Source organism: Salvia splendens, chromosome 12, assembly GCF_004379255.2.
Source record: "Salvia splendens isolate huo1 chromosome 12, SspV2, whole genome shotgun sequence".
NCBI classification, from domain to species: domain Eukaryota; kingdom Viridiplantae; phylum Streptophyta; class Magnoliopsida; order Lamiales; family Lamiaceae; genus Salvia; species Salvia splendens.
In genome coordinates, this window is record NC_056043.1 from 22,486,461 (window position 1) to 22,513,182 (window position 26,722).

Sequence of the window (26,722 nt, forward strand, 5' to 3'; positions counted from 1 at the left end):
CCCCATGATCGTACCAACCATATGGCTCTTCCTCTCCATTACTCCCCTCGGAGGCATCATGATGTGTGTGATTGCTCCTAGGGGTGTTTGACCTTGATAGTCGCACGGCCTTCAAAGCGTTGAGCTCGTCGTGGAGAAAAGTTTTGTTTTCATGGATGGATGCTTGGTTCACCTTGAGTTCCTTCAAATCCCCGAACATAGCATCTTGAGTGACATGCATTGTGGTTTGGCCTTCTTTTAGATCCCTCAAATCCGTCATAATTTTTTCCATCAAGTTTTTCAACTCATCCCCTGCCACACTAAGACTCGTGCTCGCACCCGGTTGCGGATCCCCCATCGTGGTGGATCTAGTACGAGGTGGCATTCACAATGGTACCTACAATAAGAAATAAAAATAAACTAGGATCTAGTCCTAAAGGTTAGTAAAATCCACACTCACACACACAAGAAGGGGAGATTTTACTAAGAACTCACTTCCCAATTGGTAATCCCACCCCCAATTCACTCACCAATGTCACTCGGAAAAAGGCTTAGAATATAGTGAGGGCTAGGTTCACTCACTCTCAATATCCAACTTCCAAAATGCAAGTGCTAAGACAAAGCAATCAAGGTATACACATAGGCAATATAACCAAGCAAGTAAAGCCAATTAAGCATGTGAAAGTAAGGTTCAATGCCTAAGGAAGCTAACAAACAAACTTAGTTGAGCTGAAAATTTATGTAACTCTTGGCTGATCTTTAGGAATTTTTTTGATATGGCTACCCAACCCCAAAATTGATGAAACTTAGTAGATAACAAGATTAAAGGGTTTAGAATGAGGGAAAAATATCCCCAATATAGCATGTTATCAAGAGGACCCTCGATTTTACGTTTTCCCCAAATCTGTCAAATTAGGGCACAAAACAGGGCAACAACTTTACACATTAATTTGACCTATCAAATGATGGAATTTTTGGCTGAGATTTTTCTGGAAAATAGTTCATATCTCAAGGTTCATGCACACCAAAAATCAGCTCAATCCTACAATAATTGACCAATAAATAAGCAAAGGCTAAAACAAAAGAAATAAGGAAAAACAAGGAAAAGGAAATTTCATAGAGGTTTAAAATCAAACACTTGGTAGGCACCTAGGCTCTAGATACCAAATGATAAAGTTCCTTGTGAGGGGAAACCTTCCATGTGCCCAAGAAATACCCAAAGCGGTGTTTGATCTTAATTTTTTTTGTGTTTTCAAAGATAAAGTAAAGATAAAGAGCCTAGCCTCCAAAAACTAAACTCAAAATGGTTTTGGATGGAGAGAAAGAAGGTGAGAAGAAAGTGTAAAGAAGGAGGAATCCTCTTTGAGGACCTATGACCTCCCACAAAAAGATGTGGGCAACCCTAGGCTACTTTCACCCAAAGCAAATACTCCATTGGCTCCACATTCATGACTACACAACCATAAATGCATACCTATACTTGATTTAGCCAAATGAACATAAAACAAGCAACCTACAATGTAGGAATTTGGATAGAAATCTCACATGGGAGATGCTCTCAAAGGAGTCTTCATAATAACATTCATCAAAGTCTGCCCTTAAAGTCTTACAAAGAGGATATTTATAGTTAGGGTTGGAAACCCAAGAAAAGGGCTAATAAACAAGGAAAAACGGCTGTAAAAGTTGAATCGCCCGGCCGGGCGTTTTGGGAAGGTGAAATCGCCCGGTCGGGCGAACTTTCTGGATTCGGCGCTGCTTCTTCAAACGCCCGGTCGGGCGTTCTGGGATGGTAAAATCGCCCGGTCGGGCGAACTTTCTGGACTGTGGACGATGCTCAGCGCACAAACGCCCGGTCGGGCGTTTTGGAGGTGTGGATTCGCCCGACCGGGCATTCCATCTGCCTCCTCCATTCCCCTCCTAATGAAGTTTGAAACGCCTTCCCGAAGCCTTTGTCTCATTGATCTCGTGACGGGCCTTCCGGGCAGCTTAAGGGGAGTCGTGGTCGGGTCAGCCCTGGCCTTGGACTTCCCGTTCGTATCATCCTCTCCCTCTTGAGAATCGATGATGGCTCGCCCCGTCTCCACGTGAAGATCTTCAATATAAGACCTCAGATCTTCTCACTGGTGTCCGGGACTATACGCCGATATTTGTGTGGGCAAATTTCACCAACGTATTAGGACTTGAATAACGAAGACAGAACTCAGCTCACGGAGGAAGGAAATTTTTGATTTTTCTCTCTCAAAGGAGTGGACGAAAATTTGTGAGTGGAAAAAGGTGTGTTTTCTGTCTCCTTTAGTCTCCTATTTATATAAGTCACATATTGGGCCCAGTCAGGGATCTAAGGAAGAATTTGGATCATGCCTCACCCAATTAGATTTTTACTAATTAAATTGAACCCACAATTTAATATAAGCTTATATTGGAATATTACAAGCAGCCACTACAGAAGTAATATTGCATTGCCTTTCCAAATCCGAAATTACAAGTATTCCGGGTTTCCTTTATTTGCGTTCAATTTATTTCCCGTGCTTAAGATAGAAACATCCATTAATTAATTATTGTCTGCTATGGACTTAATTAATTAACATATTTTATTCTCCAAGAGTGGACTTAGCAAGAAACTCTTATTTATTATTCATAGAGTAATTAAACTCCAACTAGCTAGGTTCCGAATAATAAAACCTTGTTTCGAGCTCCTCTTGTGGATGTTATCAAACGAGACTCTCCTCGCGCACGTTTCAACATAATAGCAATCCTAGCACCACTAGATAATGATCACCACTACCCAATATACCTGTATCGTTGGGTTATGAAAAACCCGCACCTTTGGTAAGTCAAAGTAGTGGATACTCAATATCGTATGCTCAATGCTAACGTACATTGATTAAGAAATTAATTATCAAGACCTCGTCTTTCAGTAGATAGCATAAAGACTCGTGTTGCTGTTAGATCCATTCAGTGCTATACCACACCAACGTCATCTTATTTCAATAAGGCTTAGAAATAATCAGACTGACATTGCAACCTTTCGCGATAGGTAGTCTAGGCCTATCTAGGTTGTGAAATTCTTATTTTTCTTTGTTTAGAACTGACCGTGTTACCTTAAATTGGACGACGCCCACAACCGGTCTACTAAAACAAAGACTTAGACTTTGTTACGTTTGCTTATACATTTAAATATGCAATAAACAACCATTAAATGTAAAACATAACAACATTATGACAAAAATAATCTGTTGCATTTATTGGAAAATAACTATTAAAGTTTTACAGTATGCAATCACTCGAAAGGTGATTTCTAGTATACAAAACCCTAACAATATATACACCTTAATTATAAAACGTGACATATATACATATGTGAGGACTTCAGGTCGTTTTCAGTGAATAGTACCGCACTATTCATATGTTGACTATGGTTAAATATGGTAAGAGTTGTTTTTGTTAGTGTATTATTATTGCATAGTCGTTTCTGATTTGTGTCTTCATTTGTAGGAAGTTAGAGTTTCCTGAATATAGAATATTAGCTTTGCGAAGAAGCTTTAGCTCGTTTTTGTAACATCATAAATTAAATACAATTAGTACATTTCTATTTGAAGAGAAATGACTATATTTTGTAAATGGACATTTAATATCCATCTAATTTATAAATGTACATGGACAATTATTTTATTGCTTCATGTATCTTCAAAGTCCTTGATCAAGATTAGTTTCACATTAGCGCTTAACTAACAATTAAAATCCAACAAGGATTTTAATACAACGAAACATAGGAGTTTAAAATATTACTTACTTTAATACTCCCTCCGTCCCGCACTACTCGCACGTTTCCTTTTCAGCACGGAGATTAAGGAATTAGTGTATAGCAAAGTCAAATATTACGGCTGTAGGTGAAATTTTTTACTAAAAATGGAAAGAGTGCAAATAACTTGGGACGCCCAAAAAGGAAATAAGTGCAAGTAGTACGGGACGGAGGGAGTATAATTATTCACTCTATAAACGTTTAATGACGTTAATTTTAGCTGGGTATTACAATATTAATATGGATTTATCAATCCCTTAGAGCATCCCCATCGCTGCTCGATGGGGCGGACCGCGTCCGTGCCGACGGCGCGACACACACATGTCCGCCGCTGTGCTCGTGCTGATGGCACGGCGCTGCTCGATATATCGAGCACATCCGTGCCGCTAAGCAGGGCGAAGTGGCAGCATTCTATTGGCCAACGGCAATGCCGTTGGCTTTTTCTATTTTTTTTAAAATTCAATTTTAATTTAAAAATCGCTTTTAAATTAAAAAAAATATCTTCACACTTCCCAATAAATTATATCCGTTTTCTCTCCACTTTTACTTTATTTTTCATTTTTTCCCCAAAATTCACATTTTCATCTATAAATACCCCATTTCCACACGAAAAATTTCTTACCATACTATACAATTCTTATGTAAATTCTCTCATCAATTCTCAATCTTTCACTCAGGTAAAAAAAATTTCCGGCTCCGGCGATCACCCCTCTGACTCCCGCGGATGGAACTACGAATGGTTCAACCCAACACCATTCCCTCATCCGGATGCGGAATTCTCGCCCCCTCCTCAAACCTAAGGTTCTCAAATTCCGGATGCCACCGATGGGCGATACAGGTGGGCACCCGAACAAGGATCGGGAGGGAGCGACGACTCCCAAACTCCGGAGGACAACCCTAGCGCTCCTCCTCCTCTTCCTCGTATTGTTCCTACTAATAGTCGTGGCGGTGACCCTCACGTCCGCACCGCAAACACTCTGCCGGAGATGGAGAAGATGTTCAAAGTCTATTTAGAAATATCCGAAGATCCGGAAACCGGTATGAACCAAACCGGGGAGAGGTTTTGGTGGCGCGTCTCTCGTCGGTACAATGCCAACCGACCGGAGGGAACCATCGACCACAACGAGAGTATGGTGCGCAATGCCATCTTCAGAGCCAACGAAGAAATCCAAAAGTTCCAGGGCATTACCTCCAGGAACAGCGGTCGGCGGGGAGCGGCACGAGCGAGGCCGACATCATCACGACCACCATGTCGACCTACCAATCCATGCATTACAAACCATTCAAGCACCTCAGCGCTTGACAGTAGGTGCATAGAAATCTGAAGTATAGGGGATGCCTATCATCCTCCTCCAGCAAACGGTCGAGGTCGTTATCCCTATCCGACGGCGGCTCTGATGAGGTGGCAAGCCAGCTTGCCGGAGCTAACATGGGTAGCCCCGACACCGGCCTGAGCAGTTCCCAATGACGGCCGCAAGGAAGGAAGAAGGCGACGGCCAACCGCCGTCGCGCCGCGACTCTATCCGACCCCGCTCCCGCTCCCTTTGTGCCACCTCAACCCCCACCAACTCGTTGTGGACCCTTTTGGCTCAACTCAATTTGGCCGATAGGTCTCGGATGACTCCCGAGCAACTTGATTCACGTTTGACAATGATACGGGGTCTCCGTAAAACATTGAGGATAGGGCCAGAGGACTAGTCTTCCACGGGAGTATTTTTAATTATATGATTTTTAATTTGTAGAATTTTAATTACGCAATTTTTATTTTTTAGGATTTTAAGTATGTAATTTTAATTTTTTAGGATTTAATTATGTAATTTTTATATTTTTAAAATTTGTAATAGTAGTTCGAGTATTTTTAATGTATTTTTATATGTAGAAATGTTTTTAGTAATTGAAGTATTTAAATTAAATAATCGAATTATGGGACTCTTGAGCATGTCCTTGCGGAAGAACATGGATGTGAGTGTTGTGCTCTTGGGGAAGAGCAGGGAGTAAAAAATTAATAAACGTGGGTTCGGACCCACATCCATGCTCTTTGGCAAGAACATAGATGGGAATGCACTTAGAGCATCCCCATCCGTGCTCTTGCCAACGAGCACGAATATGGGCCCGGACCCACTTTTATTATTTTTTTACTCCTTGCTCTTAGGCAAGATCACAACACCCACAACCGTGTTCTTCCGCAAGGACAAGCGCAATGGTCCCACCATTCTATTATTCAATTTAAATAAAAACATTTCCACAATATTAAAATGCATTAAAATTACCCAGAATATTATTACAAATTATAAAAAAATAAAAAATATATAATTAAAATCCTAAAAATTAAAAATTACATAATTAAACTCCTAAAAAAATAGAAATTACATAATTAAAGGCTAAAAATACCCATGTGGAAGACTATTCATCCGGCTCTACCCCCAATGTTCTTTGGAGAGCCCGCATCATTGCCACATACGATCGAAGTTGCTCGGGGGTCATAGTTGACCTATCGGCCAAATTGAGTTGGGCCAAAACCGCCCACGAGTTGGTGGGGGTTGAGGTGGCACATAGAGAGCGGGAGCGGGGTCGGATGGAGTCGCGGCGCTACGGCGGTTGGACGTCGCCTTCTTCCTTCCTTGCGGCTGACATTGGGACTGCTCGAGCCGGCGTCGGGGCTTCCCAAGTTAGCTCCGGAAAGTTGGCTAGCCACATCATCGGAGCCGGCGTCGGATAGGGATACCGACCTCGACCGTTTGATGGATGAGCTAGAGGAGGAAGATACGCCTCCCCTATACTTCAGATGCACACGCACATCCTGCCAAGCGCTGAGGTACTTGAACGGTTTGTAATTTATGGATTGGTAGGTAACTAAGGCGGCACTGATGATGTCTACCTCGCTCCTAGCGCTCCCCGCCGACCGCTCTTCTCGGAGGTAATATGTAATAGCCGAGACTTAGATTCTCGAGAATTTCAAAATTTAATACTATAATTTTATTAAAAGAATGAAGGAGTATTTATTATTTCTTGAATAAGAGTATAAATACAAATTTCAGAAATTCAAAGATAATGAATTACAAAGACTAGAAAGAAATATACATCAACCATCGTCAAGCCTTCCGTTCATACGGTAAAGAAAGTGTAAACTATGCTATACAACTCGCGATCCTAGCGACTATGTCAGCCTTCATCAATAGGCCGTCTCGGCCCAGAATTTCAGACGAGCCCGAGAGGGTGAGACCATAAGAGAGGACAGCTCGGTGGCCAGCCTCAGCTCCTGCCAGAAACACACGAAAAGGGAGGGGGGTTTAATGTCATGAAATAATATGAAAGCTAACAATGGGTATGGAAAGGGTTAAGGGACAGTACCTTTCCAGAAAAAAAAAGGGAAGTGCCCGGCTAAAAGAAGCAAGCCAGCCGGCACACTCATCCAATAGCTGCAGGATCTGGTAAGACCAGGAGGGACAACTCGTACCTCCAGCTCACAGCCACCAGTTGCCGAGGATGGGAGTCTCAAACCCCTACAATTCAGTGGTGCACCTGCCACAGAAGACAAGACCTATAAATGAGCAAGGTATCAAGTGTTCACAAGTACTAATTCAGTTAAAGGGGCTGCAGAGTGCAGCAGCCACTACAAACTCACGAGTACACCCCAAGAACCACCAGAATCAGTTGGGAAAGAAGCCAAAAGAGTCAGAATATACACTCTGCAAAGCTGCAGAGAAGGCAACCAACACATAACCAACCAGAGACCCTTTTTCAGCCAAGTACACCAGCCTTTTCAGGCTTTCAGTTAGATCACAAGCATAAATAGGACTCAACGCTCCCGCCCACGCCATCACAAAAACAATCGCATACAGTGGGCCAAGTGAGAGGGAGTCGGAGCCTAGAAGCTAGCTAGACAGAGATCTCAAGAAGCCACCGCCAGTGGAGAGGTAACACTCTCCCTTTCTCCCCCCATAATACAAGCATGATAGAACGATTTCATGAGAATAAGTAGGCAATCTACCGCAGAACTTAAGAACACAGCATGCTAGCTTCAGTGCCCAACCAAAATCTCACTAGAACCATATCAGGGAGCAACCCTTAGTAGTTAGCACGCAGGCATAACAACCAAGCCAAGAATACTTAAGCCATAAAATATGCGCCTCAATGAAAACCGAGACAGAATCGCGGAATAAAATCCACAGCCATGAAGTAAACACAAGTCTCCAGTTAAAAGTAAGGGTCGGACGAACCAGGAATGTATATATATGCTAACTTAGGAGTTCGGTCAGATTTAGCATAGAATTATCGATTCTTGTTTAACCCCTCAACAAAGAAATTAAAAGACATGAGAATTTGAAAGAGGGGACTTAGCTATGGCGACGGGCGACGGTGCTCTCGGCCGGAACCGGAACTCAGAGGATGTGGTGCCCTCTCCCCCTCCCCTGCCGAGCGTGAACACCATCGGCAGCAAACAGGCGGCGAGAGGCGATTAGGGTGACAGCAACGCTGCGAGACTTTCAACGGTGCAGCAGTGGAGGCTTCCGTCGTGGGACAGCGGTGGTGTCCCTGATCCCGTCGGCGAGCAGCAGCAAATTTTGGGCGAGACGGCGGCGAACGACGGTCAGCGGCGCCGTCACCGGGAAGGAGGAGGGTGAGGAGAGCTAGGGTTCGCCCGTTTCCAATTTGGAATTGGGAATTTGGAGAGAGAATGAGATAGGGGCTGATGCAATTGGAGGAATAAGAAATTTGGGTCTGATTCATTTCTCTTTGGGCCCATTTAAATAAAAAAGAGTTTGGGCCGATTTTAATTAAGGAAGAAATATTCTAGGCCCGAGAATTATTTTGGACCATTAACTTGGTTGAAGCCATTATCCTAGTTTTCGATAATTTTTTTTAAAGCGGACTTTATTAGTCACAGAAAGTATTTTTTTTAAATACTTAAGTAATTCGGGAAATTTATTGTACCCGCACAGTTCGGCCAGATTCCGAATAAATTAAATCACCGATTTAATTAATGAGTTGAGCCTTCTAAATTTAGAAAGAAAGGAAATAAAATAATAACCACATGCTTAGGCATGCATTCATGCAAGATGAATAATTTTTAAAGCCTAATTTAGGTATATTTGTGTTTTATGTGAAAACATAAATATTTTATATGAGTTGTCATGCCTAGTTTTGATTTATGAATGTCTATCTGTTTGGCTATGCCAAACTAGTTTAATCGAATTCGGGTCCTAGTAGGGCCGCAAACCCTACTCGGACTAGTGTACACCAGGGACCGTGAGCTAGCACCAGCGTTGGTCGATCCAGTGACCGTTGGAATGTGGCCACATTCCCGGCTCACCAGATTAGATATTGTATATCATCAGGAGTTTAATGACTGCAGTCTAATTTCAGAAAGAAATAACAGTTTTAGTGGCCAAGACTTATTTTCAGAAAAACCCCGCGTTCACTCAGTTTGGCTTACAACTAATACAGAAATGTTTTCGGCATGAGCCCACTGAGTGCATCAAGTACTCAGCTCTGCATATTGTTTACCTTAATGTGCAGGTTGATCGTTGTCAAGGCCGAGGAGGTGTTGGGACAGAAGATTGAATAAGTAGGAAGATAGCTGTTGCAGTATGTCTTCATACATATTACATTTGTCTTGGTACTCTTCCGTTGCGCAAATTTAGAACTTGTTTTTAGCAAAGACAATTGTCCCATAACTAATTTGGTTCAGTATGATTTGTACTCTCAACACATTTCAGACAATGTTTCCTTTGAATTAAGCATCTTATGATGAGTTGAGACAGTTTCAGTAAGATTTAGTCGCGATATAGGTACACTTTCTTTGACTAGGGAGATGTGGTCGTGACAGAGTGGTATCAGAGCATCATTCTTTCGCTCTGACCCAAGAATCTTCCTTCTAAGCCTCAGTCCAGAACAATAGTACTAGGCTAGGATGTGAACAGAATGATAAATACAAGATCCCAACACCTCAGCTCGACACGATCAACTGCAGCAGAAACATGGGATGACTCCCGCTCGTCTAGAAGAGAGTTTTAAAGAAAGAAAATATTTTTCCGTTTTGAGAAGGAAAATGAAATTTTCTAGATTTTCAGAAAAAGAAAAGAATTTTCACAGCCCTATATGGGAACGAAAATGTTTATTTGAAATGCTTGTGTGACGCAACGTGATAACTGATACTTTGCATAAGATATACTTAATGTATCTGTGATTTATTTTCAAAGAGCTTGACAGAAATGTATAGCTGTCATGTGGGCCCATGTATGCGAACCTAGAGTGCTTTAGAAAAGTACCTTAGGTGAGACACATGCGACCAAGTACTAGCAGAACGAGAATTTGTTACCGCCTTCCAGGGCGATGAGACCAACTAACACCCATCAGTTTGGGTAAGCTTCTAATTCCAAGGAATTATGAGAAAGAAACGACGAACCAAAAAGTACTATTGTACTACCTATAGACAGCAATTAAAGGAAGTCCATTCCTTAACACACAGATAGTATACACACACACACATATATATATATATATATATATATATATATATATATATATGTATACTAGACGATGAACCAAGAAGTTCCCAATGTCTTATAAAGACCAAGTCATAACGAAAATAGTGTACTTTCAAGCCTGTTCGGGAGATGCATCCCTACACGAAAAGATATCGTACCCACGACCTAGTAAAGTGATCTAAGCTGGCGTAACAGGCCCAAGTGGCTACGTGACCTAGAAACGATACTTATAGCGTGCTATGGAGCACGATGGAGAATGCAATGTTTTACAAGAACCAGCGTTCTAAGTTATCGAGAACAATATGAAAGTATGACCTCCAACTGCAGTTATCAGTTTAACAGCACGAGAAACCCCATCTTGTAATGTATGGTTTCCTAGAACACAGTTATCATGTCCGAGCTCCACAAGAACAGACAAATGAGTGTCACATAACTAGAACCGATGATTATAATCAATAGTACTTACTTGGATTCCCAATGAAATTCCTTCTAAGAGTCCTCCCAAACGACGGTACCCCCGTCAATTTAGACTTTAGTTTGACTCGCAAGTAACATGTTAGTATTCCTTTTTCTATGCGAGAATTGACTCACTTCCAGTTTATGGACTGCAGTCCTTTGACTCATTGTTCATAAAGAGTAAAGTTTTGACTGTGTAAGTTCCGGTCATAAATTCTAAAGTTGTTTATATCCATGACCTTCAGAATGAGCTTATTCTTCATACATTCTCTGAACCTCCTTGGCGAGGGTTAGGGCGAACGACAAGCGCGAATTCAGACCAAGTTATATGGAAAGATAACTGAACCGGTTGGATCAGTTAGCAAATGTCGTTGCCACTTGATCAAGTTGATCTCGCTTTCGCTCGTTTACCCACCAAAGTAATTTATAACTCCCAATTTTGTACTACTTTAACAGTAAAGCGGCAAGTTCGGGGTCGATCCCATAGAGAAGTTGGTGTATCAGGCGTGTGAATAGTGAACAGGGGGTTGGCTGCTGCCACGCTTTAACTTGGGAGTTTTTAACTACTGATTTACTCTAGACAGAATTAAACTGGCTAATTTGAACAAGGTAAATTTAACTACTGGATCAAGTGCATCATAACGAAACTGAAACTAAAGCAGTAAATGCAAGGATGAAAATGAAAACAACTTCGATTAAACTAGAACAGTACAGCGCGAATTTTAAACTAAGCTAACACTCTGGAAATTACGAAAGCAAGTAAAACCGAGAAGAGCCTCGGCGGGAAACTTAAGACTTTGCCGACAGATAACAAGTATTCTGCAGCGCTTCTTCAGTCGCCCTTTTCTAACTAAACATTACTTTATCTAAGCTAAGCTAAGCTATTCTAGAAAACTAAACTAAGCTAGAGAACTAAACTAAACTAGGTGAAAAGTAAAGGATCCCCTCTCCTTCATGTGGTGGCACATTCTCTATTTATAGGCTCGGCACGACCTCCAGCTGGATAACGATCTTGGCAGGGAATATTCGCTCATGCTGAGAGTGAGCGACTCATTGATTGTTGCGTGCTCTTCTTCTAGAACGACGACGCTTTTCAGTAACAAATTTGTGACTCAGCTCCGTCCTTGCGTCTCATATATCAGCACGTGTCCCCTTCTAGAACGTTGTCCTTGATAACAGAATGCTGCACACCATCCAGCTCATAGCCTCGCGTGTCCTTCTTCTTACATCCAGTGGTCCCCTCCTTAACTGCTTGATTACTCCCCTTGATCAACTTCCCCAGAAATCTGGCCTTTTTCGCCTATTGTACTCGCTTGATCAGTTTAATCTTGTTGCTTTGGTCAAGCGGCAGTCCTGCACATTTAACACTTGCTTTGCGCGATAAACCGATCAAGTAGAGTACATTTTACCCTTAAACCGATGCATGAAATGACCCTTATCACTCCTGGACAACGATGTTCTCTCGTCTATTTAAGACTTGTGATTGACTCACAATTTTTGCAAGAAATACGCCCCTTTCATTTTTTTCACGAAAGCGGTGATTCAGTTTCAGTTCCCAAATTTGGGATACTCCTATGTTTCAAGCATCGTTATTTGTTGTTGTCTCTTTTGAGCCACAATATAGGGGATTTATATCCCGATTTCTTGGACCCATGCAATGAAATGTCATTCTTATGATGCTAAGTTTGTGATCTCCAGAATGATCACGACACTTAAACAATTTTCCTCAGGGAATTTCATGTGGTGCTGGAACTTTTGTTCACCTCCCTATTTTGAAACCCTACAGAGGTGAAATTATTCTACCTCAGTTCCAGTACATGTATTATTCTTAGTCTCGGAATTTTTCTGCAATTTGAAGTTAAGGCAAGCATATTGCACTTTTCCCTAACGAGCTTGGCCTCGCTGATTTTTCTGAATAGTTCATTTCAGTGTGTTGCCTTAATGAACCTATGAAATCATTGATGTGATTTTGTTATTCCATATCAAGATGCCTTTGAAGCATGATCAATGTTCCTTCATTGCAATCGCCTAAGTTTCTAAATTTTTGCTGTTGATCATCTTAGGCGATGACATGTTTGAACTACTATCCTTGATGCTCAGATCCTTTCAGTTTAATTGGACAACTGTACTGTCCTATTTGGCAACTCACTATGGAAATTTACAGTTAATTCATTTCCATCCAGTTTTCATGACCTATCTCATGATTATTTCTAACTCCCACCAGGGGTGAGCCTCAGCTTCTATGAGTTTATCTGAAACCAGTTGAGCTACGTAGTTCTTTAAATGAACTCAGTACTTACCTTCAAGGTCGAGTATCGACAAAAATTCATATGGGTTGAACAAGAGATGTTATTCTTGTCCAGTTGGGTATTTAGGAGCCCTTCAAATTTTCAGTCATATTCTCCTATGTGAATATTAATCCAAGTTAAGACTATTAGATTAATCATCGAGTTATTGATACGAGACTATCAGAAAAGGCATGGTCTCAGTTTCTCTCAGATACACGTGATAAATACGTCTCATTTGAGACACGTGCAGAAAATGATGCACCAACCAGAAGCGTCGCATAACCGACGGCACAAAGCGTTAAATATTTCACATCTACGTACCGCTTGTAACAAGCTGGTAGAAAATCGAATATTATATAGAGAAGTAACTAGCCTTGAGCAGAGAAATATCAAGGAATATATGTGGATTAAATGACATCCGATGAGGTAAAAGACCTATATAACTGTTTGATCGATCGAAATGCTTATTCCGAGTAGGATAGTAAGCCACAAGAACAAAGACTACGTCATGGTTATATAGGGAAAGCCATGGAGAACACATGGCTTTGGAAGCTTAAGAAGGCCATTTATGGCTTAAGCAAGCATCTAGATCGTGGAACCAGTGTTTCGATCAAATTGTTCGCAGGTTTGGATTCGAAAAGTGCCCAAATGAAAGCTGCGTATATAAGAAAGTTGAGAAGGGGAATGTAGTGTTCTTAGTTTTGTATGTAGATGACATTCTTCTAATTGGAAACAATAAGAAGATGTTGTCATCAGTGCGAACTTGGTTGTCAAACCAGCTCGAGATGAAGGATATGGGAGACGCTGGACACATCCTCGGGATCAAGGTTCTTCGGAATCGAGAAAAGAAGATGTTGTGCTTATCTCAAGAACCTTACATCAACACAGTACTTAGTCGTTTTAGCATGCAGGACGCCAAGAAAGGTTTCTTACCTTTTAGACATGACATCCATCTATCTCAAGAGATGTGCCCAAAAACGTCGTCTGATATACAAGCAATGAGAAGGATTCCATATGCTTCGGCAGTTGGAAGTCTCATGTATGCTATGCTTTGTACGAGGCCTGATATTTGCTTTGCTGTTGGCATGGTGGCAAGATATCAGTCGAATCCGGGCCAAGGACATTGAACTATCGTAAAGAACATACTCAAGTACCTTAAACGGACTAAGAACTATGCTCTAGTTTACAATGCAGTCGAGCTTTGTCCTTTGGGATATACTGACTCAGATTTTCAAGCTGATCAGGACTCGAGAAAATCTAATTCAGGATATGTGTTCACCTTAGGAGGTGGAGCCGTAATTTGGAAGAGTGTGAAGCATAAATGCATCGCTGACTCAACCATGGAAGCCGAGTATGTGGCCGCTTCGGAGGCTGCAAAAGAGGTAATATGATTCAAGAACTTCCTTATGGATTTAGGTGTGGTTACGAATCTGCCCAAGAGCATCACCGTTTATTGTGACAATTTTGGTGCTGTGGCAAATTTGAAAGAACCAAGAGCTCATAAAGCGAGCAAACACATAGAGCGGAAGCATCATATCATCAGGGATATAGTGCAGAGAGGAGACATAGAAGTGGTCAATATTGCGTCAGAGAACAACCTGGCAGATCCTTTTACAAAGGCATTGGCGGTGAAACCGTTCGACTGCCACGTTGAAGGGATGGGAGTTCGACTCATTCAAGACCTCAACTCGCTTTCAGTATAAGTGGGAGAAATTTAGACGTGTACACTACTATGTTGTATACTCGAAAGTTGTTTTGAGTATAAGTGGGAGAAAGCTGTTTTGAGTATAAGTGGGAGATTGTTAGGGTTTGTATACTAGAAATCACCTTTCGAGTGATTGAATACTGTAAAACTCTAATTATTATTTTCCAATAAATGCAACAGATTATTTTTTCGTAATGTTGTTATGTTTTACATTTAATGGATGTTTATTGCATATTTAAGTGTATAAGTGAACATAACAAAGTCTAAGTCTTTGTTTTAGTAGACCGGTTGTGGGCTGCGCTCAATTTAAGGTACGCGGTCAGTCCTGAACAAAGAAAAATAAAAATTTCACAACCTAGATAGACCTAGACTACCTATCGTGAAAGTTGCAATGTCAGTCCGATTATTTCTAAGCCTTATTGAAATATGATGACGTTGGTGTGGTATAGCACTGAATGGTTCTAACAACAAGACAAGTTTTTATGTTATCTACTGAAAGACGAGGTCTTGATAATTAATTTCTTAATCAATGTACGTTAGCATTGAGCATAAGATATTGAGTATCTACTACTTTGACTTACCAAAGGTACGAGTTTTTCGTCACCCAACGATCCAGGTATATTGGGTAGTGGTGATCATTATCTGACGGTGCTAGGATTGCTATTATATTGAATCGTACGTGAGGAGAGTCTCGTTTGATAACATCCACAAGAGTAGCTCGAAACAAGGTTTTATTATTCGGAACCTAGCTAGTTGGAGTTTGATTACTCTATGAATAATAAATAAGAGTTTCTTGCTAAGTCCACTCTTGGAAATTAAAAATATGTTAATTAATTAAGTCCATAGCAGACATTAATTAATTAATGGATGTTTCTATCTTAAGCGCGAGAAATGAATTAAACAAATAAAAGGAAACCCGGAATACTTGTAATTTCGGATTTGGAAAGGCAGTGCAATATTACTTCTGTAGTGGCTGCTTGTAATATTCCAATATGAGCTTGTATTAAATTGAGGGTTCAATTTAATTAGTAAAAAGCTAATTGGGTGAGGCCATGTCCAAATTCTTCCTTAGATCCCTTACTGGTCCCAATATGTGACTCAATATAAATAGGAGAATAAATGAGACAGAAAATACACTTTGTTCATAACAAAATTTCGTCCACCTCAGATTTGAGAGAGGATCGAAATTCTTCTCCTTCCGTGAGCAGATTTCTGTCTTCGTTATTTAAGTCCTAGTACACTGGTGAGATTTGCCCACACAAATATCAGTCTACAGTCTGGGACACCAGTCAGAAGATCCGAGGTCGAGTTCTAAAGATCTTCACGTGGAGAAGACGCAAGTCATCTTCGATTCTTAAGTGAGTCAACGAGGTAAATTGGCTAACTCCGTAGTATGCATGTTTTAGGGATTGTTTGGTCTAAAGCATGATTATAATTCAAGTTATTAGCATGATACGTGAGAAAATTACGCGAATAGAATTTGTCTAAATAATCAGCTAAATAGATCAAATTCATGTGATCGGTTTTTATGCACGCTTCCGCTGCCAACCCCTTCAGTATTCAAGGATTAATACGAGTAGAACAAAGTCTGTGCTAAATCATGACAAAGAATCGCGGTAAGCACAAAAGCATCTTGAAAGCGGTGAAAGTAGACTACCTCAGCTAAGCGAGAGGTTACGAGATCATTATGCCAGCTCAATGACTACGATTACGATCGATGCAAGTATTAGAGAACTCAATATCTGACGATGAAATCAAAGATTAGAAATGGCTTCATCAGCCAGACGAAATAAAATACTAAATGAATGAATTGAATCAATCATATTATCTCAGTCACCATATAAAATGGTGCTTAAGGAATAAGAACTTAAGATCTAGATACAAGAACTACTAGACCTGCGTTATTAGACTCAGTGTGGGACCATGTGGTACACCAGAATTCTTCGTGAAGAAGGATAGAACGTTGAGAGTTCAACAAGTTAACACTCAAGAACAAGTACCCTCTACCGAGAGTAGACGGCCTCTTCGACCAGCTTCGAGGAGCCGGCGTATTCTCGGGGATGGACTTGAGATCGGGTTATTATCAGCTGAATGTTCGACAAGACGATATACCTAAGACTGCATTCTGCACTAGATATGGCCATTACGAGTTCACTGTAATGCCTTTTGGGCTTACAAATTCTCCAGCTGTGTTCAGGGACCTAATGAACCGCGTGTTCCACCCATACTTGGACAAGTTCGTCCTAGTCTTTATAGGTGATGTGCTCATCTACTCGAAGAACGAGAAGGAACACGAGGATCATTTGATGGCCACTTTAGAGACGTTAAGAGCCGAGGAACTCTATGCTAAGTTTAGCAAGTGTGAGTTCTGGCTTAACGAAGTGAACTTCCTTGGACACATAGTGACAGTAGAAGGGATTTGAGAGGACCCTGCTAAAGTGGAAGCTGTGCAACGTTGGTAGTCACCAACGACGCCCAATGAAATTCAGAGTTTCCTAGGACTGGCAGGATACTACCGACGATTCATTGAAGGATTTTCTAAGATAGCGAGGCCAATGACTCAACGGCTCAAGAAAAGGAGTTAAAGTCGATTGGACCCCAGAATGTGAAGCAAGCTTCCAACTGCTAAAGGAAAAGTTGATCACGTCACCAGTTCTAGCCGTGCCGGAAGCGGGAGTCAACTATGTGGTGCATACAGATGCATCGAAGGTTGGACTCGGGTGTGTGTTGATGCAGAAGGGCAAGGTGATTGCATATGCATCACGCCAGCTAAGGCCGCACGAGTTGAACTACCCGACGCACGACTTGGAATTGGCAGCAGTGGTGCATGCTTTAAAGATCTGGAGACATCATCTCTGTGGAGTTCGATGTGAGATCTTCACAGATCATAAGAGTCTCAAATACTTCTTTGAGCAGAAGGATCGGAATATGAGACAACGCAGATGACTAGAATTAGTCAAGGACTACGACTGTGGTATAAATTACCACCAAGGCAAAGCCAACGTGGTAGCAGATGCCTTGAGCAGAAAGACTGCACCCCAAGTGGCTACTTTCCTCACACAAGAGGAAGAGCTCCTCCGTGAATTCGCCAAGATGCGACTGGAGATAATAAGAGCCCCGGAAACGGTAGACAACAGAATTTCCACCTTAGTCATAGAACCAGACTTAAGAGCCAGAATCATCGACGCCCAGAGACGCGATGAGGCATTAGAAAAGATTCGTCTCAAAGTGAGGACCGGAAAAGGGGACATTACCGCGAAGAGGCGGATAACGCTCTCACTTTCGAAGGGAGACTATGCGTACCCAATGAAGAGGCACTTAGGAACGAGATCATGAGTGAAGCTCATGAGACGCCCTACACTGCCCATACTGGAAGTACGAAGATATATCAGGATTTGAAGAAGCAATTCTGGTGGGATGGCATGAAAAGAAGCATAGCATCGTTTGTAGAAAGATGTCTGGCTTGTCAGCAAGTGAAGACTTTACATCAACGACCTTATGGGAAATTGCAACCTCTCGAGATTCCCGAATGGAAATGGGAGCACATTGCAATGGATTTTGTGGCACGATTGCCAAAATCCCAGCGAGGAAATACTGCCATCTGGGTGATTATAGATCGCCTTACCAAAAGTGCTCACTTCATACCAATTCGTATCACCTACGGATCAGATAAATTGGCACAGATTTATGTGCAAGAGATCGTGCGCCTGCATGGTGTACCAGTGACGATCACTTCAGATTAAGATTCAAAATTTACTTCTAGATTTTGGATAAGCCTACAGCGAGAGTTAGGCACTCGGCTGAATTTCAGCACAGCATTCCATCCACAGACGGACGGACAGTCTGAAAGGATGATTCAGACATTAGAGGATATGTTGAGAGCTGTAGTGCTCGACCGTGGAGTGAGCTGGGAGCCAGTACTACCACTTATAGAGTTCGCCTACAACAACAGTTACCAGACAGCTATCAATATGGCCCCATATGAAGCACTCTATGGGAAGAAGTGTAGATCACCGCTTTACTGGGATGAAGTTGGTGAGAGAAGAATTCTCAGACCAGACTCCGTAGAGGAAATGATAGAAATTGTCCGACAGATCCGAGAGAGAGTCAAAGAAGCTCAAGATAGACAGAAATCCTATGCAGATGCTCGCAGAACCGATTTACAGTTCAAAGTAGGAGACAAAGTCTTTCTGAAAGTATCCCCATCGAAAGGGATAACTAGATTCGGCGTCAAGGGCAAGCTAAAACCGCATTTTATCGGACCTTACGAGATCCTAGAAACAGTTGGCCCTGTGGCGTACAGATTAGCACTCCCGCCAAGCTTCGGGAATGTAAACAATGTGTTTCATGTATCACAGTTGAGGAAATATGTGTTTGACCCCAAACACATAGTACACCAAGAAGAAATGGCGTTAGAACTAGATTTGAGCTATGAAGAAAAGCCAGAAGCAATTCTGGACAGAAAAGTAAAAGAATTGATAAATAAAACTATCGTAACAGTGAAAGTCCTATGGAAGCACCACGGCCGCGAGGAGGCGATGTGGGAGCTCGAGGGCCAGATGAAAGAGAAATACCCAGAGCTTTTTACCTAACAGAGATGAAATTTCGGGATGAAATTTCGGGACGAAATATTTGTTAAGGGGGGGTAAAATGTAATAACCGAGACTTAGATTCACAAGAATTCCGAAATTTAATACTAGAATTTTATTAAAAGAATGAAGAAGTTTTTTTTATTTCTTGAATAATTTCAGAAATTCAAAGCTAATGAATTACAAAGAATAGAAAGAAATATACATCAACCAAGCTATACAACTCGCCACCCTAGTGACTATGTCAGCCTTCATCAATAGGCCGTCTCGGCCCAGAATTTCAGACGAGCCCGAGACGGCGAGACCACGAGAGAAGGCAGCTAGGTGGCCAGCCTCAGCTCCTGCCAGAAACACACGAAAGGGGGGGGGGGTTAAATGTCATGAAATAATATGAAAGCTAACAATGGGTATGGAAAGGGTAAAGGGACAGTACCTTCCCAGAAAAAAAAAAAAGGGAAGTGCCCGGCTAAAAGAAGCAAGCCAGCCTGCACACTCATCCAATAGCTGCAGGATCTGGTAAGCCCAGGAGGGACAGTTCGTACCTCCAGCTCACAGCCACCAGTTGCCGAGGATGGGAGTCTCAAACCCTTACAATTCAGTGGTGCACCTGCCACAGAAGACAAGACCTATAAATGAGCAAGGTATCAAGTGTTCACAAGTACTAATTCAGTTAAAGGGGATGCAGAGTGCAGCAGCCACTACAAATTCACGAGTACACCCCAAGAACCACCAGAATTAGTTGGGAAAGAAGCCAAAAGAGTCAGAATATACACTCTGCAAAGCTGCAGAGAAGGCAGCCAACACATAACCAACCAGATACCCTTTTTCAGCCAAGTACATCAGCCTTTTCAGGCTTTCAGTTAGACCACAAGCACAAATAGGCATCAACGCTCCCTCCCTCACCATCACAAAAACAATCGCATACGGTGGGCCAAGTGAGAGGGAGTCGGAGCCTAGAAGCTAGGTAGACAGAGATCTCAAGAAGCCACCGCTAGTGGAGAGGTAACACTCTCCCTTTCTCCCCACATAATAGAAGCATGATAGAATGATTTCATGAGAATAAGTAGGCAATCTACGGCAGAACATAAGAACACATCATGCTAGCTTCAGTGCCCAACCAAAATCTCACTAGAACCATATCAGGGAGCAACCCTTAGTAGTTAGCACGCAGGCATAGCAACCAAGCCAAGAATACTTAAGCCCTAAAATATGCGCCTCAACGAAAACCGAGACAGAATCGCGGAATACAATCCACAGCCATGAAGTAAACACAAGTCTCCAGTTACAAGCAAGGGTCGGACGAACCAGGAATGTATATATATGCTAACTTAGGACTTCAGTCAGATTTAGCATAGAATTATCGATTCTTGTTTAACCCCTCAACAAAGAAATTAAAAGACATGAGAATTTGAAAGAGGGGACTTAGCTATGGCGACGGGCGACGGAGCTCTCGGCCCGAACCAGAACTCAGAGGATGTGGTGCCCTCTCCCTCTCCCCTGCCGAGCGTGACCACCGTTGGCAGCAAACCGGCGGCGAGAGGCGATTAGGGTGACGGCGACGCTGCGAGACTTTCAACGGTGCAGCAGTGGCGGCTTTCGTCGTTGGACAGCGGTGGTGTCCCTGATCCCGTTGGCGAGCAACAACAGATTTTGGGCGAGACAGCGGCGAACGACGGTCAGCGGCGCCGTCACCGGGAAGGAGGAGGGTGAGGAGAGCTAGGGTTCGCCCGTTTCCGTTTTGGAATTGGGAATTTGGAGAGAGGAAGTGGGGGCCAATGCAATTGGAGGAATAAGAAATTTTGGTCTGATTCATTTCTCTTTGGGCCCATTTAAATAAAAGAGAGTTTGGGCCGATTTTAATTAAGGAAGAAATATCCTAGGCTCGAGAATTATTTTGGACCATTAACTTGGTTGAAGCCATTATCCTAGATCTTTTTCAAGAGTAAAAATGGGATTAATTCACTAAGCCACAGAAGAAAGGAACTATGTAGCCGTATCGAGATAGTTTTTGATAAGTTTTTTTTTTAAGTGGACTTTATTAGTCACAGAAAGTATTTTTTTAAATACTTAAGATAATTCAGAAAATTTAGTGTGCCCGCACAGTTCGGCCAGATTCCGAATAAATTAAATCGCCGATTTAATTAATGAGTTTAGCCTTCTAAATTTAGAAAGAAAGGAAATAAAATAATAACCAGGCATGCATTCATGCAAGATGAATAATTTTTAAAGCCTAATTTAGGTATATTGAATTTTGTAAAGGAACGTCGTCGCCCGACGCGTAATCTCAGGACAGGAAAACACCCGTTTGCAAGAGTTTAAGCAATTGAGGTGGGCTTCTTTTCTTTCAAAGCGTATTTTATGTGAAAATATGAATATTTTATATGAGTTGTCATGCCCAGTTTTGATTTACGAATGCCTATCTGTTTGGCTATGCCAAACCAGTTTAATCGAATTCGGGTGCCAGTAGAGGCGCAAACCCTAATTGGACTAGTGTACACCAGGGACCGTGAGCTAGCGCCAGCGTTGGACGTTCCAGTGACCGTTGGAATGTGGCCACATTCCTGGCTCACCGGATTAGATATGGTATATCATCAGAAGTTAAATGACTGCAGTCTATTTTCAGAAAGAAATAACAGTTTTAGTGACCGGGACTTATTTTCAGAAAAACCATGTGTTCACTCAGTTTGGCTGACAACTAATACAGAAATGTTTTCGGCATGAGCCCACTGAGAGCATCAAGTACTCAGCCCTGTATATTATTTTCCTTAATGTGCAGGTTGATCGTTGTCAAGGACGAGGAGGTGTTGGGACAGTAAATTGAATAAGTAGGAAGATAGCTGATGTAGTATGTTTTCATACATATTATATTTGTCTTGATACTTTTCCGTTGCGCAAATTTAGAACTTATTTTTAGCAAAGACAATTGTCACATAACTACTCTGATTCAGTATGATTTGTACCCTCAACACATTTCAGACAATGTTTCTTTAGAATTAAGCATCTTATTATGAGTTGAGACAGTTTCAGTAAGATTTAGTCGCGATATAACTACACTTTCTTTGACTAGGGAGATGCGGCCGTGACATAATATTCCTAGAACTTTTGGATCCCTTCGTTGGCTCTATATATGGCATTCCGCACCATACTATCATTGCGCTCGATGGTTCCAGCCGGGCGGTTTTCATTGTACAGTCGGTTCGTGCCTATAGGGTTTGCAGCGGAAGCGTGCGTTCTAACGGATCACATAAAATTCTGATCTATTTAGCAGATTACCTAGACAAAATCTATTCGCGTAATTTTCACATGTATCATGCTCATAACTTAAATTTAAATATGCTTTAGCACAAATAATCCCTAAAACTTGCTTGCTACGGAGTTAGCTAATTTACCTCGTTGATTCACTGAAGAATCAAAGATGGCTCGCGTCTTCTCCAAGTGAAGATCTTGAGTACTAAACCACAGATCTTCTAACTGGTTCCCGGACTGTAATCTGATATCAGTGTGGGCCGATCTCACCAGAGAACTAGGACTTAAATAAAGAAAACATAAATCCTCTCTCCCGGAGGAGAGGAAAATCGTCCCCTATATGAATAGGGAGGGGACGAAAATTTTGGAAGAAAATACAAGTGTATTTTTTGTCTCCTTTATTTTCCTATTTATATTTAGCCACATATTAGGCTCAGTCAGGAATCTATGGAAGAATTTGGATATGGCCTTCCCCAGTTAGCTTTTTACTAATTAAATTGAACTCACAATTCAATATAAGTTTATATTGAAATATTACGAGCAACCACTACAGAAGTAATATTGCATTGCCCATCCAAATCAAAAATTACAAGTATTTCGGGTTTCCATTTGTTTGTCATCAATTTCCGCGCTTAAGATAGAAACGTCCATTAATTAATCAATCTCTGCTATGGACTTAATTAATTAACATATTATTATCTCCAAGATTGGACTTAGCAAGAAACGCTTATTTATTATTCATAGAGTAATCAAACTCCAACTAGCTAGGTTCCGAATAATAAAATCTTGTTTCGAGCTCCTCTTGTGGACGTTATCAAACGAGACTCACCTCGCGTACGATTCAATATAATAGCAATCCTAGCACCGCTAGATATTAATCACCACTACCCAATATACCAGGATTCTTGGTTTGCGAAAAAAACGCATATTTTGATAAGTCAAAGTAGTGCATGATCAATACCGTATACTCAATGCTAACCAAGTCAAAGTAGTGCATGGTCAGTCCATCAAAGTAAATGATAGATAAACCTATACTCCTATTAAATTTTAAATTCTCTTAGTTTATGCTGTGTAGTGTATATCAAAACTACAAAACCAAGTTTTCACTACTCTCTTTGTCAGACACACAAAGACAAAGACATGGAGTAGTATTATTAAGTGAGTAACCTTGTTCATCAGGTTGGGAGAGGCCAGGAATTCTCCCAGCAAGAAGACCCTGTTTAACCACTGCTAATCCATCTCCAGGAAATCCAAACGATCAAAGTAGAGCAATCCCAGATGCTATTGCTTCCCTTCGATTAATCACACCTCCAAATTCAGCATTTTGAGTTCTCGACTCAAGTTTTTCTTGAGATGGAGAGCAATTCCTCCAAGAAAGGCTTGAAACAGTGTGCATAATTGTGCCCATTCTAATTAATCTCTACGCCAAATAACGGTAGAGACAGATCAAAAAATTTAACTCTTCTTTTCCCAGTAGAAAAGTTGGACGACCAATATTCAGTCCCGCTCTTGCGTGGAATTTTAGGTCTTTATCGGTCTTCTTGGCTCTCCTCAAGCTAAAGAATCCCAAGGAATGAAAGATGCTTTGTTAGGAGTCTAAGAGCATCCGCAGCGGTCGGTCCGTCCGACTGTCTGTCCGTGCCACTGTTAATTAAGAAATTAATTAAGAAATTAATTATCATTACCTCGTCTTTCAGTAGATAGCATAAAGACTCGTCTTGCTGTTAGATCAAATTCAGTGTTATACCACACCAATGTCATCTTATTCCAGTAAGGCTTAGAAATATGCAGACTGACATTGCAACCTTTAACGATAGGTAGTCTAGGCCTATCTTGGTTGTGAAATTCTTATTTTTCTTTGTCCAGAACTGACCGTGTTGCCTTAAAGTGGACGACGCCCACAACCGGTCTACTAAAACAAAAACTTAGACTTTGTTTTGTTGCTTATACATTTAAATATGCAATAAACATCCATTAAATGTAAAACATAACAACATTATGACAAAAATAATCTGTTTCATTCCTTTGGAAAATAACATATAGAGTTTTACAGCATTCAATCACTCGAAAGGTGATTTCTAGTATACAAACTGTAACAGTGCCAACCTCCGAATCTTCGGAGATACTCAAATAGGATTTGAATAATTGATCCATCTCCGCCGGAGTGTACGGGGTGCGGACACCACGAGGAGTATAAGTAGGAGTAGGAAGAGGAAGAGTAGGAGTGGGTTCGGGTGCCCACTCGTATTGCCAATCGAGGGCAACTTGGTCGTCCACCGGGTAAGGCCGGTAGACACCTGGAGCTTGAGAACCTTGGGAAGGAGGAGATGCCGAAAATTGCATTTCCGGACTAGGGAATGGTTGTGAGCCGAACCATTCGTGGTTCCAACCGCGGGAGTCGTAGGGGTGATCGCTGGAGCCGGACTTTTTTTTATAAGAGTGAAAGAAAGATTGAGAATTGATAAGAGAAAATGAGAGAATTTAGATGAGAATTGTGTAGTGTGGGGAGAATTGCGCCAGCGGCACGGACAGACAGTCGGACGGACCGACCGCTGCGGATGCTCTTAGACTCCTAACAAAGCGTCTTTCATTCCTTGGGATTCTTTAGCTTGAGGAGAGCCAAGAAGACCGATAAAGACCTAAAATTCCACGCAAGAGCGGGACTGAATATTGGTCGTCCAACTTTTCTACTGGGAAAAGAAGAGTTAAATTTTTTGATCTGTCTCTACCGTTATTTGGCGTAGAGATTAATTAGAATGGGCACAATTATGCACACTGTTTCAAGCCTTTCTTGGAGGAATTGCTCTCCATCTCAAGAAAAACTTGAGTCGAGAACTCAAAATGCTGAATTTGGAGGTGTGATTAATCGAAGGGAAGCAATAGCATCTGGGATTGCTCTACTTTGATCGTTTGGATTTCCTGGAGATGGATTAGCAGTGGTTAAACAGGGTCTTCTTGCAGGGAGAATTCCTGGCCTCTCCCAACCTGATGAACAAGGTTACTCACTTAATAATACTACTCCATGTCTTTGTCTTTGTGTGTCTGACAGAGAGAGTAGTGAAAACTTGGTTTTGTAGTTTTGATATACACTACACAGCATAAACTAAGAGAATTTAAAATTTAATAGGAGTATAGGTTTATCTATCTTTTACTTTGATGGACTGACCATTTAATCCATCAAACACTCAATTCTAAGTTTAATTTATTTATCATATCACAAAGTAATTACCTTCGAAAGCAACAATATATCAGACTTCTTTATGCTGAGATAAGTGGCTAATGAGGATTAAAGTTTCAAGCCTTTTCATGAATGTAATCTTAAGATGAAGAAAATTCTCAGACAGGTTGGAGAACTTACCAAAGACCAGAGGATAAGTCCGGCGGCCATGGCGTCGGCTGGAGTCCCATTATACCGTATAAATTCTCCGTGCCTGCGGTTGGCGAATGGAATGAGGTAAGAAACAATGCCTCTAATGACCTTCAAAGGTTCCGTCGTGAGATTCTTTTATGTTATCCCTTCTACGACAGGTTCCTGTATCGATTGATGATTTAGGAGGAACGGAGATTGACCTGAGGTTCGCCAGCCCCAAAGAGGGACGCCTTTTTGTCATTGTCGCGCCTGTCCTGAGATTTGCAGATGGTTAGTCACGTAAATCAGATGTGATGCCATAAGCAAAAACGATGTCCTGATCATCATCTCACCATATTTTGCAGATCTTGGTGATAACGCCACAATAGATCGAATAGGGACGCCAGAGGTGGTCATAAGTGCATTCGGGCGAGACGTGATTGGAGAGAATGTTGAAGGAAAGGTTTTGAGCTCTCAAGTTGCAGAACTCGAGGGAAGAACGTATTACCAGTTCGAGTTGGAGCCACCTCATGTTATAATCACAGCAACTGCAGAAGGAAACCGCCTCTACCTGTTCAACGTGACAGAAAATGGTAAATCATTCGTTGCCTCCACTTCAAACCTACAACTGCAAAATGTGGCTTCTCCAAGTAACTGATTTTTACATACATCTGGTTCTCACTTGTCAGGACTCCAATGGAAGAAACATTACAGGGACTTGAAGAGGATAGCCGACTCATTTAGGGTCGTCTAGTGCAGAAACTCATGTAATCGACACAAACCTCCAACATCTATTATACTACAAGAAAAGCTAATG

At 41.6% G+C, this 26,722-nt stretch overlaps 2 long non-coding RNA genes and 1 pseudogene across 2 annotated transcripts; 1 reads left to right on the forward strand and 2 right to left on the reverse strand.

Annotated features, from left to right (window-relative positions):
• Nucleotides 1–6,755: 6,755 nt before the first annotated feature.
• On the reverse strand, nucleotides 6,756–8,861 carry LOC121759156. The gene is made up of 2 exons (XR_006041603.1): nucleotides 7,133–8,861; nucleotides 6,756–7,040 (listed from the first exon to the last, which is right to left on the reverse strand). It is a non-coding gene; the product is annotated as an uncharacterized LOC121759156 (long non-coding RNA).
• A 10,541-nt stretch (nucleotides 8,862–19,402) lies between these two features.
• LOC121759268 lies at nucleotides 19,403–21,111 on the reverse strand. The gene is made up of 2 exons (XR_006041632.1): nucleotides 19,744–21,111; nucleotides 19,403–19,651 (listed from the first exon to the last, which is right to left on the reverse strand). It is a non-coding gene; the product is annotated as an uncharacterized LOC121759268 (long non-coding RNA).
• Nucleotides 21,112–25,312: 4,201 nt separating this feature from the next.
• Nucleotides 25,313–26,659, forward strand: LOC121757721 (annotated as a pseudogene).
• The last annotated feature ends 63 nt before the right edge of the window (nucleotides 26,660–26,722 follow it).